This window comes from Symphalangus syndactylus, chromosome X, assembly GCF_028878055.3.
Source record: "Symphalangus syndactylus isolate Jambi chromosome X, NHGRI_mSymSyn1-v2.1_pri, whole genome shotgun sequence".
In the NCBI taxonomy this organism is placed as follows: Eukaryota; Metazoa; Chordata; class Mammalia; order Primates; family Hylobatidae; genus Symphalangus; species Symphalangus syndactylus.
The window spans coordinates 142,810,100-142,826,124 of record NC_072447.2 but is presented as its reverse complement, the minus strand read 5'-3'; the positions used below and the strand labels follow the sequence as shown (position 1 = coordinate 142,826,124).

At 39.3% G+C, this 16,025-nt stretch overlaps 1 protein-coding gene and 1 non-coding gene across 8 annotated transcripts in view; one reads left to right on the top strand and one right to left on the bottom strand.

Moving 5' to 3' along the window:
- The window catches only part of ATP11C (ATPase phospholipid transporting 11C), a 205,475-nt gene that overhangs the window by 45,858 nt on the left and 143,592 nt on the right, over window positions 1–16,025 (top strand). The gene's annotated exons all lie outside the window — the stretch shown is intronic.
- On the bottom strand, window positions 2,157–2,279 carry LOC129476601 (U6atac minor spliceosomal RNA). Its single transcript, XR_008655025.1, has one exon. It is a non-coding gene; the product is annotated as a U6atac minor spliceosomal RNA (small nuclear RNA).

Here is a 16,025-nt window from a genome sequence, read left to right as displayed (position 1 = left end):
CTCCCAAAGTGCTGGGATTACAGGCGTGAGCCACCACCACCAGCCCAAGAGCAGTAGTTTTAAGTTTTGATTGAAGTTCCATTTTTCAGTCTTGTCTTTTCTTTTTTTTTCAGACAGGGTCTTGCTCTGTCACCCAGGCTGGAGAGCACTGGTTCAATCATGGCTCACTGCTGGCTTCCTGAACTCAAGCAATCCTCCTACCTCAGCCTCCCGAGTAGCTGGTACTATAGGGGTGCACCACCATGCACAGCTAATTTTTTGTATTTTTTTTTTTTTTTTGTAGAAACAGGGTTTTACTATGTTGCCCTGGCTGGTCTCAAATTCCTGAAGAGATCCTCCCACCTTGGCCTCCCAGAGGGTTGAGATTACAAGCGTGAGCCACTGTGCCTGGCCTCAATATTTTCTTTTATGGTTAATGGTTTTTCTGTCCTATCTAAGAAACAATTGCCCAACTCAGGATCATGAAGATTTGCTTCTATTTTTTCTAGAAATTTTATAGCTTTAGGGTTTACATTTCAGTCTATAATGCATTTCCAGTTGACTTTTATGTATAGTGCAAGATACAGGTTGAGATTCATTTTTTGAATATAGATATATCTAATTGTTCCAGCATCATTTGTTGATAAGACGAAAAAAACTATACTTTGTCTATTGAATTAGCTTGGCATCCTTGTCAAAAATTAATTGACCATATATGTGTGGATCAGTTTCTGGAATTTTTATTTTGTTTCATTGATCTATGTTACCCTTTTGCCTACGCTGTCTAGAATATTATAGCTTTATTGTAAGTCTTGAAATCAATTGGTATGAGTACTCCAAGTTTTTTTGTTTTACAAAATTGTTTAGGTTATCCCAAATTGTTTTTTCCATATAATTTTAGAGTTACCTTATAAATGTTTGAAAAAGAAACTTGGGATATTATTTGCTGTGAATTAAAATCTATAGATAATTTGGAGGAGAATTGCAATACTGATGATATTGAGTCTTCTGATCCATGAACACAGTGTATCTCTGAAAGGAAGTCTTTGATTTCTCTCATCAGTGTTTTTGATACTTTTCAACGTACATATCTTATAATACTTTGTTAGATTGATCCCTCAGTATCACATGTTTCTTGGTGCTGTTGTAACTGGTGCTTTTTTTTTTTTTTTTTTTTTTTTGAGATGGAGTCTTGCTCTGTTGCCAGGCTGGAAAATCTCAGCTCACTGCAACCTCCACCTCCCGGGTTCAAGCAGTCAAGCAATTATCCTGCCTCAGCCTCCCGAGTAGCTGGGACTACAGGCGTGCTCCACCACGCCCAGCTAATTTTTGTATTTTTACTACAGACGGGGTTTCACCATGTTGGCGAGGATGGCCTCAATCTCTTGACCTCATGATCCGCCCACCTTGGCCTCCCAAAGTGCTAGGATTACAGGCATAAGCCACCACGCCTGGCCACAACTGGTGCTTTTAAAAATTTCATTTTCCTGTTCTTCACTGTTGTGTATAAAAATACAGTTGATTTTTTTTTATAGCAAGGCAAGGAAAAATAACTTTTATATATTGATCTTACATTCTTAAACTTTGCCAGTCACTAATTATATCTAGTAGTTTCTTATAGATTCTTTTATATTTTCTGGATAGATAATTACATTTTCTGTGAATAAAGGCAGTATTATTTTTCCTCTTCCATCTATAAGTATCTGTATTTTTTTTCTGTACCTTATTGCATTAGCTAGGCGTTCTATCTAACATGATGTTGAGTAGGAGTGTTAAGAGTGGATTCCTTGCCTTCTTCCTGATCTTAGGGGGAAATCATTTTGTGTTTTATTATTAAGTATGAGTTAGCTGTAAGTTTTTCATAGATGTGCTTTATCTTTTTTTTTCATAGATGCTCTTTATCTTTTTTTTTTTTCTTCATAGATGCTCTTTATCAGGCTGAGGAAGTTTCTTTTGATTTCTAGTTAGCTGAGTTGTTGTTTTTTAAATAATGAAGGGCTGCTGAATGAATGTTGCACTTTTTCTGCACCTATAGAACTAGTCATACAGATTTTTCCTTGTTAGGCTGCTGATACTGTGAATGGCATTGTGTTTGACGTATGAATGCTGAACTATTCTTGCATTGCTAGTCTAAATTCCACATGGCAATAATAGATTATTCTCTTGTATTTTATGGATAAAAATCATGGATAAATGACATGAAGTAGGTAGCAATTCCTTAACCATATGTGTGTTTTATAAGTCATAGAATTTTTTCTATCCTAAGGAAAGTGCTAACTCTCTTGCTTAGCATACAATACAGGTAGCATGTTTTTGCTTCCTCTTTGTTTGGTCTTTTAGGCTATCAAAAGTGAGTGAGGGGAAACGTAACAAAAATAGTATGTACTAGGCAGTGTGTATGTTTATCTTATTTAATCTGACTTGATGGAAAGTGAGGTCCATCAAACAATTTGTACCACCAAGTCTTGGAGCTAGTAAATGGCAGGGTCAGAATTTAAATGCAGGTGTTTTGGATAAAACCGTTATTAGCTCACTGTATGGTATCGCCTCTCTTTGGAAGTGAGTGGGTATGTGCGTGCATGTGTTTGTGTTTGTGTTTGTGTGAGAGAGACGGAGGAAGGGAGGGAAGGACAGGAATTGGGAGAGTGAGGTAGAAATTGAGATTTGGAAGGAGAGAAAAGCCCTCCCACCTTTCATTGCCATCTAAAATCTGGGCTTTTAGATATCGTGATTTGTATCTCAGCTTTGCCATTTACTTGATTTGTGGCACATTTGTCTCTCTGAGCCTCATGTTTTAAAAATTTGAAATGTAGAACATTTACATTGAGTTATGAGGAATACAGATAATATATGTAAAATGTCTCAGATAGAATGTGCTCAATTTAGTGGTGTCCATTACTATCATCATTACTGATTTCCTACCATTAAATGTATTTTGTAGATGAAAATAATCTGGTTTTGGAAGATGGCAAAGGAGACTTAGAATGATTTCTATAGTTGTTTGTTTAGTTCTTTTGACAAAATTGCCTAAAGTTCTTTTATAAAAATGGAATTCATTTTCTCTACTTTTCACTCCTTCTCAAGTCAAAATAACACAAGGTATTTACTAAATCAGTTTGCAAATTTGGAAAGTTTTAAAAAGTGCTGCTGAGCTGGGTGCAGTGACTCACGCCTGTAATCCCAGCACTTTGAGAGGCCCACGAGGGAGGATTGCCTGAGGCCAGGAGTTCAAGACCAGCCTGGGCAACATAACAAGACCTCATCAAAATAAAAAATAAAGTATTCCTGAATGCTCTGGACTTGCCTACTGATTTGGAAGTGGTTATCTCAGCGTGGAGGATTGGAGATGCCATTTTTATTTTACATGGACAACAAACCGTTGCTAGCTAACTTTAGTCCGTTAGCCCATGTAGATCTGACAGTTTATGACGTGAGACTGTTTTCTCTAAGTGACACAAACCATTTCAGGTTGTTTCAGTAAGGTTATTTTGGGTCTTACAAGCAGGGCCCAAGAGCTTCTGTGTGTTTCATTAGTCAAGTCAGGGAGATGAGAATGAGTCTGAGAAAGGGCATCAGACTATCAGTGCCTTGGACCTTGGGAGGGCTGTTGGCTCCAACTCTACCAATCAATAGCCTTCTGGGAATTGGTTCATATGATTATTTGATTTCATAGAAGTACTCTTCCAGCCAAAAGTGCTGCTTGACACATGAAAATTGTATCTTGACAATTTTTGGATAATACCGCACCATCCCTTGATATTGTTGAAAATCAGAATTGGTAATCAGTATGCTTTCCTTCTAGCCATGAAGTCTTTAAGTAAATATGTTAAACTTAGAGTTTTATTGTAGACTTTGTGGTTAATTATGACCTTTCTTAGCAAGCTGATGTCACAATGTAATAAGTTATGTTTCTCATATTTATTCAGAAGTCCAGGATGTCTTTGTGTTAGGGTGATATTCAGGTTTTGATATCTTTGATTCGTCTATTTTCTCCAATCATAAATTCAGTTCGTAAAATTTATTTTACTCTTTTCAAATTACAGTGGCCACATCATCTTATTTAATTTTCATCTTACTTTGTACATCATTTTAGGGTAGGTCTTATTGCCACCTTATGATGAAAAAAATAAGGCTACATTTTCCCAAAGATCGTCATTGGACAGTGAGTCCATATTCAGAAGCCGATTCTGATTTTTGTTTATGTTCTTTGGATTAGACCTCTGGGCCTTGAGCTTGATCTGGCTCTCTAAATTTCATTGATTTGGTAAACATTCAAAAACTAAATGTCTAATGACTACCTTTGTCCCACAGTTAGGATCAACAAATGTGATTAGATGCCTCTCTTCAAAGGAGTTCATGAAATAACCAGTTGGCAAGAGGCAAAGTTTGGGAGTAGTTTCTTCTACCCTTCATACACATAACCATCTCTTTCTAGATTGACTGGAGAGGGTTCCAGTGTCGCAAGCAGGAATGACCAGGCTTCATGAAACTTTCGAGTGGCTTTAACTAAAATGTTGGGCCATGAGGTGAGGCCCAACCTTGTAGATTTAGTGGGGCCTCTTGAGGAGCTACTTCGTGTTAAACACTATTCTAAGATTAAAGCAAAACAAGCAAAAAATATGATTTCGTCCTTCAGGACCTCACAAGCTAGCAGACAGGATGGAAGCATCCATAGAGGTGCTTCCAATTTCTGCTTTGCCCTGTCCACCCTTCATTCTGCTAGCAGAACAGTTTTTTGAAAACATGCCCTTTCCTTGCTTAAAACTTTCTGGTGGCTCCCTGTTTCTCATAGGATCAAGTTGAAGTTTCTTATCAGGACAAGGCCTCCACTGATTTGGCCCAGCTTCTTCTACACTTCCACAGCTTGCTCCAGGCACATACCACTCCTTGGGGTGCTTAGAACCCATCATGATTTTTCATACCTCTGGGTATTTATTTATGCTGAGCTCTCTGTATAGAATGCTGTATTAATCTGGGTCCTCTGAAAAACAGACACACAGGATTAAATTGGCAAGGGTTTATTAGGGGAAAATGCCTGTGGAACAGACAATGGTGAGGGGGCTGAGAAGGCTGGGAGTGCCATTAGTCCTTCATGCAAGTCTGAGCCCTAGTGAAGGGGATAGGGAGAGCTGGTTAGGCAGAAGGTTTCCAGACTGCTGTGCAGTCTAAAGAAGATTCAGAAAAGCTATTGGGGAGTCCAAAGTCAGCCGTTAGTGGAGTCCTGCAACTTCCAGCCACAGTCTGCTTTGGTATCCCTGCTGTACTCAGTGATTGGTTGGGAGCACCCCTTTGGAGGTGTGACTTAGTACAGACACTAGGATGAATTTCTGAGGCAGATGGGGTCCTTAATCAGTTGTGCTCCTTGTAGTTGGAGACCCTTGAGTTGCCTCTTGGCCTCTTCTTGGCTGCCATAATTCCTTTTCTCTTTCGTTGAATTCTTCCTGCTTGTCCTTAAAGGGCCAGCTGTAAATGTTTTTTCTTCCAAAAAACTTTTCATTGAAGGAAAATCTCAGAATGTCCATCATGATCCGACGTCCTGCCATGATCATACCATAATCTTTGCTTGGCAAATTTTTAATACATTTATTTGATTTGTACCCCTACCACCTATTACAGGACCAAAAATCTGTTAGGTACTCGGGAAGTGTTTGTTTGAATGAATGCATTGGTAGGGCTTGGACAGGCAGATCTGGGGAGAAGGTAGTTGAGGCAGAGGGAACTGCTTAAGCAAAGCCATAGAGGGAGAAGAATAAAGGATTTACACTGTAGTTAATAAATGTCTTTTTTCCCCAAATAAGTATATCTTCCCCCAAAGCTGTCATTTTAGAGAAAGCCTATTATGATGCAAAACAGTAGGGGAAAGGAGTGTCTTCCTGGCAGTTGAAAATGATTCATATTTGAGAACTTTGTTGAACAATGTTTTGAGTATTTCCTGAGAGACTTCTTTCTTGAGAGGAAACAGTTGATGGAAATGGAATTTTACTGCTGCCAGGAAAAGTGCGATAAAGATAAAATCTCATGCAACAACTACTACCAGAATAGAAATTTCCATAGAGCAAAGAGATTTCAAAGTCTCAGCTAATGGCTCATATGTATTTAGTATTCAGTACAGCTGAACTGTAATTCTGTAATGGAATTTGACCAATTTTGAGAAGCCAGTTTGTAATGTATGAATTAGTGGAGACCCATACATCTTGACGTTTGCTGACTCTGCCAGATGTTGGTTATATTTCTGATGGAAAGAAACAGAGAGCTGGCTGGGATCCCAAATCTTAGAATTGCTACCAGCCGCCTACCACTGCCACATGTTGCAGTGGCAGGAGATAAACATGCTGAGGATAAGACCTGAAAAAAAATCACTCTATATCAGCAACTGGAGATACAGCCCATACTCCTTATGAAATACTCTACTCTGGTGGCCTGGGTTGAACCATGTATGAGGCAGGTACTCCTTTTAGCCCAGGCCCAAGTCTGCTCTATGCAGTCTTCCTCATATCTTGTTTCCCTAGAGTTACCACTTGAAGGCATTCCTTATTTGTAATGTGGTGATGATTAATGGCACCTACCTCATGGGCTTGCTGTGAGGTTTCAATCAAATAATGGATGCTGAAGGCTTAGACTGTGCCTGGCATAGAGTAAGTGCTCAATAAATGGTAGCTAGATTTCTTTTATTATGCAATAGAAGCAGGACTCTGAGGGTAACATCTTAATATTTCCAGTTGAATGTTATCAAAGTCAGTTGTTCATGCATTTGTTAAATTATGGGCCATAGCAACCCAACTCTACGGACCTGGGCTGCTGTGTCCCAGACTGTAATTAATCTAACACACAGTTGCTTATATCTGTCTTTTCTTCCAAGTGAGGACAGTTTATTATGACTTGTAGATAAGCAAAATTACTTGCTTCTCCATTGCGTGCTAACCTGGTGTGGAATACCTTTTCTTGTCTGTCTTATTTACCATCTCTCTTACTTTCAAATTTCTGTTATAATTCTCCTTTAGATTACATATAGCTAACTTAAGAAAGTCCCAGATGTGAAAATAAGGCAAGTGCATGATGTATCCCCCTTCCCTTGATTTTTGCTGATCAGGTGGGGAATCTGACCCAATAGCTCTTCTTCTGTATCCTTTCTTCCCTTTCAGTGGAGTAGTTCACATGGGATATTACCTCCTTTACTTCTGTCTTTTACTACTAACACGTTTCTTTTAACCATCTTCCTCCTTTGTTTTCCAAGTTTTGCCTGATTACATCAAGAACTACCTCCTCTTCCTCCTCATTCTATCCCATTTGAAAGCCAGACACATGAATTGAATCGTAAATGGTAGGAAATAGAGTATTACTATTGAGAGATGTGTACCAAGGCAAAGGAAAGCCATACATTAAAATGAGCAAGGGGAAAGTAATATTTGAATTCCCAAAGACATCTCATACTCAATATGTCCAAATCTGAAATCACTCTCTATCTTCTTTAAGCCTTCTCCTGCTAAAGCCCTCTGGAAGTCTGTGGCAGCCTACTCTCAAGATGTTTCACCAGTGGGTTTATTTCATTCTTCTTACTCCTGCCATTCTTGCTCTGGGCCTGGCCCTCATCATCTTTTGTCTTGAGGTAATAACTTCTTTCCTCATCTTTTTGTACCCTCTCTGCCCTGGATGGCCTATATAGTGGCAAAAGAAGGTGTTTTTTTTTTTCTTTCCTTTTTAGCTTTTTTATTGTCAAATGAGACAAGAATTAAAAAAATCAAACAAATGTGTAGCTTAATACAATATTACAAGGCAAACATACTTGAAATCACCATCCAGATCAAGCAATAGAGCCTTGTCAGCCACCCCAGAAGTCCTTCCAGGTGCCCTCTCCCAGTCAAAAACCTTCTCTCCTTCTGTAATAACCATTATCCTGACTTTTAAAGTAGTTATTTCCTTGCATTTCTTTATCTAGACAGTGCTATTTGAAAACACCAGTCTTGCCGCATCCAGTTGCCTTTATACCAAAGTCTAGGGGTGCGCAAATTCCCTAACGGGTTTTCTTTTTTGAAAAATTATTTTAAAATATTTAATTGACAAAGATTGTATAAATTCAAAGTGTGCAGTGCAATGTGATGATTTGATATACATATATATTGTGTAATGATTATCACAATCAAATTAATTAACTTACCTAATACCACCCATGGTGTACATTAGAGCCCCAGAACTTGTTCATCTTCTATCTGAAAATTTGTGCCATTTGATTATTTTCCTATCTCACCCCCTTATCTCTGGAAACCACTCCTCTCTCTGTTTCTGGGATTCAGCTTTTCTAGGATTCCACATATAAGTGAGACCATATAGTATTTGCCTTTCTGTGTCTGGTTTATTTCACTTAGCATAACTGTCCTCTAGGTTCATTCATTTTGTTACAAATGGCATGATTTTTTTTTTTTTTTAGTGGTGAATAATATTCCATTGTGTATATATACCACATTTTCTTTATCCATTTATCTGTTGATGGATACTTAGGTTGTGACCATATCTTGGCTATTGTGAATAATCCTACGATGAACATGGGGGTACAGATATCCCTTCAAGATACTGATTTTATTTCCTTTCTCTCCGGCCCTCACAGGTTTTCTCAGGCCTACATTTATAGTTTCCTGTTTTGTTTTGTTTTTGAGATGAGGTCTTGCTGTGTTACCAGGCTGAAGTACAGTGTTACTATCGTGGTCACTGTAGCCTCAACCTCCCCAGGCTGAGCCTCCTCCCAGCTCAGCCTCCCGAGTAGCTGGGACTACAAGTGCATGCTACCATGCCTGGTTACTTTTTGTATATTTTTGTAGGACAGGGTCTTGATATGTTGCCCAGGCTTAGTCTCCTTTCTATGATTCCCCCTCCCCTCCCCCTCGTCTCTGTCCGTACCATGCTATTTATAGGCTGCTAGATACCTCAGGTACCTCTTGGTGTTTGCCAGATGCCTCTAGGTATTGGCTCCTGTTGTTCTCTCTTTCTGAAGCTGCTGCTCTTCCATTCACTGGTGAAATCCTAGACCTAACTCAAATGTCATTTCTTCTGTGGTATGCTGCCCTGGATCTTCCTTCTATGACGTACCTGGGGTAGAACGAATTCTTCCCGTCCCTGTGTTCTGTGTCCATTATAGCATTTTACACTTGCTTCTATTGTTAGCATTTTTCAGTCTTTGGTACCTAACAGATTTTTTGTAGGTGCTCAATAAATGTTCTTTGAATGAATGTATCTCTGTAATCTATAGTTAAAGTTCTTTCAGGGTGTCAAATTTTCTTCAGAATCAACAAAAATATCTTGTTTTGATTTGCACACAAAGTTGAAAACATATTTTTATTTTCTGTCTGTAACTATTATTGCCAATATTTGGCTTTACTATCTTTGTATGATAAATATTTGCTATTTCAGCCACATTATTGGTAAAATAGACCTTTGTGGGCTTTTCTGGCTACCTGCACACCATTTTTATTATTTCAAGGATAACAGTAATTATTGAGTACAACAATGTGCCAGACATTGTGCTAAGCTTTGTCTGTGCATTATTTGCTGACTCATCATCCTAATCCTTTATTATTTTCATTTTACATGTCAGAAAGTAAAATTTAGAGAAGTTAAATGAGTTAAAGTTATAACGCTAAGAAAGGGTAGATTCAGGGTGCAAATCTAGGCAGTCTGACTATAAATGGAAAACCCATTTTTTTTAACCATTATTTTTTTGTTTGTTTTTTCCTCTTTGAGACAGATTCTCACTTGCTCTTTGCCCAGGCTAGAGTGCAGTGGCATGATCTCGGCTCACTGCAACCTCCCTCTTCCGGTTTCAAGCAATTCTCCTGCCTCAGCCTCCCAAGTAGCTGGGATTACAGGCACGTGCCACCACACCCACCTAATTTTTGTAGTTTTTGGTAGAGATGGGGTTTCACCACGTTTGCCTGGCTGGTCTTGAACTCCTGGCCCCAAGCGATCCACCCTTCTTGGCCTCCGAAAGTGTTGGGTTTACAGGCATGAGTCACTGGGCTTGGCCGTTTTTTACCATTCTGTGTTATTTCTTATTAAGAAAGATAATAGTTCTCAGTAGCCAACAGTGGACTCTTGCAAAGCATCTGTGGAGCACAGCTCATTTGTGGAAGTTTGCTACCCACTGCCGCACTGGGACTCAAGTCAATTCTTTAACATCTTCATTCCCCCTTCCCTAAATTGCTTCTGTGCAAGGGCCTGTCCAGCTCTACTGATACTAGGTGTGTATATCTTGTGGTGAATGGGTGGCAGCTTGGTTAATGACTCTTGGTGAGCCAGAAATAACAAGGTTGCTCTTATATTGACATGTCTCTTCTTAGCCACATATATTATTTAGCTTACGGCTACTGTCTTAAGGGTTATCATCACTATAAATGATGTGTTTTGTGCCTGGCAAGGTCATAAGTTGTGTCTTCTAAAGTGATATTGGTCATAAATGTTAATTGCTACTTCTTAACTTCCCTTTGAGGTGTTACAAGGAAATCCATGTATGAACAACTGAGGAAGCAATTAAGCAGAAGAACAGCAGCACAGGAAAATCCAATAGTTGGTACTGCACATAGGCCCCTGGGCTTACAGAAACTCACCAGGGGCCCCAGAGGAATTGCCTTTGAAATAGCAGCAGTGGAGGCTCAGCCATTTGGGAAATCATTGATGGTCATTGGTAGATGGCACAGACGAATGAAGTCTAGTCTCACATGAGTGTTTGTCCTGTTTCCCTCATTAACATGTCACTTTTCCAGGTCAGAAATTGTAGTCTTTCTTTGGTTGAGCCCTGTGCCCCTTAATACTGCCCAGTCCTGCATATGGCATAGATATGGCATTGTTCACCTGCAGGCACTTCTTGTCTATTTTAAATAACCCTCTTACTGCATTTTGGTTTTTTAAGTCAGTTTTCCATTTAAGCAAATTGCCAAGGTTTATCTAGAATTTTTGGTTGTGTAAAACTTAGCCCCAGCAGCTAACATTTTCTGTTCCTCTAGCAAATTCCAGGTGCTGTTTAAAACACTTTCTACATAGTTACCTCCTGGAGTCCTCTCAAATCCTTTGAGGTAGGTACTGTTATTCTCCCTGCTTTCTAGCTGAGGATGAAAATTGGCATCACTTGCAGCTTAGAAGATTTCTTGTTATAAATAAAGAAATTTGTTAGGGAGATGTGGTGATGCCCACCTGTGGTCCTAGCTACTTGGGAGGCTGAGGCAGGAGAAACCCTTAGGCTCAGGCGTTCAAAGCTACAGTATGTGATGATCTTGCCTGTGAATAGGCACTGCACTTGTGCCTGGGCAACATAGTGAGACCTCATCTCAAAATAAAATTGTCGTATTGGGATTTCAGCCGCACTTTCTGCCTAAGGTACTGCTTTGTTTGGAAAGGGTACTTGACAAACATCTGTGTGGCTGGGAGGGTGCCTCTAGAGATAGTGATTTTTCTCTAGGATCAGTTATATAATCATTTTGGGAAAAAAACACACCATTTTTGTTTTGTTCTTGTTAGAGAAGTGGCCGTAGCGTTTTCTTTCAATGGACACTTTATCAATAGCTTTTCTAGGAAGTTTTATTTTGTTGTTTTTGTGGGGGTGAGCTTCAAGACTATATTTGCTGTTGTTTCTTTTCCCAGACTACCCTACCTCCTATTGTAGTGTAAATACTGTAGAAGGATTTAGTAACTGATGGTCGGCAGTTTGGCTCTTTTGTTAATTCCTGATGCTGCAGATGAAGTAATGTGTTTTCTTGTCAGATAAAATGTATAAGGCTCCTACTCAGCTTGACAGGAAGAATGAGCTAGAAGTACTTCTCAAAGAAAAACGTCTCAGAGATAACTTCTCACTTTTCCTTTTTCACTTCCTAACGTTGTTCTCCTGTATCCTGCTCTACTCCTAAGCAGGTATGTGATTTGGGCAATTCATTTAATCTCCCTGTACCTCAGTTCCCTTATTTATAAAATACTGAAAACAAGCAGGTTCCTCTAACAATTCTATGAGATAATATCTGTATAGTACACATCACGGGGACTGGAATATAAAAAGCACTCAATAAACCTTAGCTATTATTAGCAACCACATGAACATAAAAATGTACACTTCCTCAGGGGCCTGAATGCTCTCCAGGTTCATGCTCTAGGAGTATTGTTTTTTGTTTTGTTTTGTTTTGAGACAGGGTCTTACTTTGCTGCCCAGGCCGGAGTGCAGTGGCACAAACACAGCTCACTAAAGCCTCAACCTCCTGGGCTCAAGGGATCTTCCCACCTCAGCCTGCGAGTATCTAAGACTACAGGTGTGTGCCACCACGCCCAGCTAATTTTTTTTTTTTTTTTTTTTTTTTTTTGTGGAGATGGGGCCCAGGCTGGTCTTGAACTCCTGACTTCAAGCGATCCACCCACCTCAGCCTCCCAAACTGCTGGGATTACAGGTGTGAGGCACTATGCCTGGCCAAATTGGTGTTATTATTCTCAAAAGGAAACCTAGGTTGATATCCTGCTTACCTAAGGAAGGTTCTTCAAAAGTGTTTTACTGTTCTTGGCTAAAGAGCATAAGAAGGGCAGTAACTAAAAGAACTTTAGTGGCCGGATGAGAAACCAGATAGTTACCGGAAATAGATATTATAATATCTAAATTTGTGCAATTTTATTCTGAGAATATGACATTTGGTTTCATCTTCCTACAATGGAAGCAAATGAATGGGTAACTAAAAGTGGTGTGATGGAGAGGATTGAGTCCTAAATTTGTGTAGTATGCTCTTCCATCAAGGATTGAGATTAGGGGGAGGAGGAGGTAGTAGGAGAGGGAAGAATATTTAAATAAGACGAGACATTTGGCTGGTCTTGGAAATTGATGTCAAGATTCATGCCCCACCTGCTAGTAAAGTTAATCAAAACCAGAGAAATCAGGAAGCCTCACTGTAGAGCAGATTTCATGCATTTTACGTCTCCCTTCCTCTCCTCAAATTCCCCACATTGTGTCTGATTATAGCCAGATATGGCTGGGTGTTCTAAGCCTCACCTCCGGAGATTGGTATTCACTAAGTTTGGCCTGACACGCAGAGCTCTGCATTTTGAACAAGTTCCCTGGGGATTCTCCTGCAGACCTTCTCAGAAGCACCTTTTGAGAAAACCTGGATTCAAATTAAGGCCCACATATCGCCATAATTGGTCAGCCTGGAATCAGCATTGAGTTTTGGCATCTAGCCACACACATTCACTTGTCCTCTTGCACTTTTGCCAAAATGGGAACAAATGCATTTCTCTTTAGTTTGGGAAAATCAACTTTTTATATTAATGTGGTTGCTAATAATAGCTAAGGTTTATTGAGTGCTTTTTATATTCCAGTCCCTGTGATGTACGCTGTACAGGTATTATCTCATAGAACCGTTAGAAAAACCTGGTTGTGCCAGGTGCGGTGGCTCACGCCTGTAATCCCAGCACTTTGGGAGTCCGAGGTGGGTGGATTACCTGAGGTCAGGAGTTTGAGACCAGTCTGGCCAACGTGGTGAAACTCTGTCTCTACTAAAAATACAACAACAAAAAAAAAAAAAAAAAAAAAAAAAAAAAAAAAAAATTAGCCAGGCATGGTGGCACACGTCTGTAATCCCGGGTACTCGGGAGGCTGAGGCAGGAGAATTGCTTGAGCCTGGGAGACGGAGGTTGCAGTGAGCCGAGATCGTGCCATTGCACTCCAGCCTGAGTGTGACAGAGCGAGACTCTGTTTAAAAACAAACAACAAAAAAAAAAACAAAAAAAAAACCTGGTTGTTTTCTATATTCTGTAAATAAGGAAACTGAGGTGCAGGGAGATTAAATGAGTTGCCCAAATTGCATAGCTGCTTAGGAGTAGAGCCGGAAATTTATCCAGACAAGCTACTTGAATCTGTACTCGGTTTTTGTTCTTAATTGATCTTGGGTGCATGGAGTTGTTGGCTGCACTTTAACTGCTACACTGCACTGTCTTTGGAGCCAATCAACTTTTTTTTTTAATGTTTCAGAAACAAGCCAATTTACTTAATTTTTTTTTTTTTTTAATTGTGGTAACATACACGTAACGAAATTTACCATCTTAACCTTTTTTTTTTTTTGAGTTGGAGTCTCGCTCTGTTGCCCAGCCTGGAGTGCAGTGGTGAGATCTTGGCTCGCTGCAGCTTCCGCCTCCCAGGTTCAAGCAGTTCTCTGCCTCAGCCTCTTAAGTAGCTGCTATTACAGGCACCCACCACCACTCCTGGCTAATTTTTGTATTTTTAGTAGAGACCGTTTTTGGCCATGTTGGCCAGGCTGGTCTCCAACTCCTGGCCTCAAATGATCCGCCTACCTCAGCCTCCCAAAGTGCTGGGATTACAGGCGTGAACCCCCATGCCTGGCCCATCTTAACCAGGTTTAAGTGTATGGTTCTGTGGCATTAACTGCATTCACACTATTGTGCAACCATCACAACTCTCCATCTCTAGAACTCTTGTCATCTTGCAAAACAAATTCTGTATTCATTAAACAATAAACTTCCTGTTTTCTTTTCTCCCCAGCCCCTGGCAACCACTGTTCTACTTTTTGTCTCTATGACAAAGCCAATCAAATTTTGTGATAAGTGTATACCATTAATCTCTACAGCCAGTAGCTTTCTATTGATTTTTTTAGATAAAAAAATGTACAAGTCAAACCAGGATTTATAAACATATACTCAGTATTGAAACAAGAAGCCATAGACATTTTAAATAGAATTTAGCATGCCTTTAAAAATGTGCAATTGTATCTTTTAAAGGACTTGAAGTCTGCTCCACTGTGTAAAACAACTAGATTAATATTTGATAACTTACACATAAGAAAGCTGCACTGAAAGGAAGAACAAGCCCTATTGCTGGGTGGTTCCTTTATGCTCGAGAAAGCAGTTTTTTTGGCAAAATAAATACATTTGTGATCACATGAATTAATGCAAATTGCTGCATCAGGCTAAAAATCCATTATGCTCAGTAACTTTAATGAGATTGTACGTTTTGGAATGCTTTGGATAGAGCAAAGCAATACATATTAAAAGTGCTGATTATGAAAGCTGAAGCCCCACTTTTCCTCCTGTCAATTTTGTTTAAGTTGAATTGCCTACAGGTTACTAATATTTAGAAAGCTGATTTGTGAAGCTAGAAACCATCATTCTGAGCAGACTATCACAAGGACAGAAAACCAAACACTACATGTTCTCACTCATAGGTGGGAATTGAACAATGAGAACACTTGGACACAGGGTGGGGAACATCACACACCGGGGCCTGTTGTGGGGTGGAGGGAGGGAGGAGGGATAGCATTAGGAGATATACCTAATGTAAATGATGAGTTAAGGGGTGCAGCACACCAACATGGCACATATATACATATGTAACAAACCTGCACGTTGTGCACATGTACCCTAGAACTTAAAGTATAATAATAAAAAGAAAGCTGATCTGTGTGGTTACACAGGTATAGTAGTTTTATTTCAAGCTTTTGAAGATACAGTTCCACCCCTCCCACACACACACATTTTTATTTTATCTTTCTGGGAAAATCCTGAACCTAGAAGCTTCTTTTACAAACTTTGTTCTGTGTCAGATAATTAATTTGTAAGCTTGATGTAGACAATTTCAGATGCTGTTATTATTCTGAAATGTACTATGGTTATCAATTTTTAGCTATTTACACAAAGCATTATTACGTTTTAATTTTTTAGGCTATCTTAAAATACTTGAATTGTGTCAGCCAAATAGGGACTGAAGGGTGCTTTATAATAACTTAAAACTTAGATCCTTTTTTACCTAATGATAAAATCAGTAGGAGTGTATTTTTTCATTCAGGGTCGTCTCTCTCTTTGATTCTCTTTCATTTACATTGTATGTAATCAGGATATATATGATTTTAAAAATTTGATTGACAATTAGTCATGATGATTTGTTTTGAAATTAAAAAGTATTATATGTGGTTAAAAATTTTAAAACAGGTTGGGTGAGGTTGCTCACGCCTGTAATCCCAGCACTTTGGGAGGCCGAGGTGGGCAGATTGCTTGAGTCCTGTAGTTCGAGACCAGCCTGG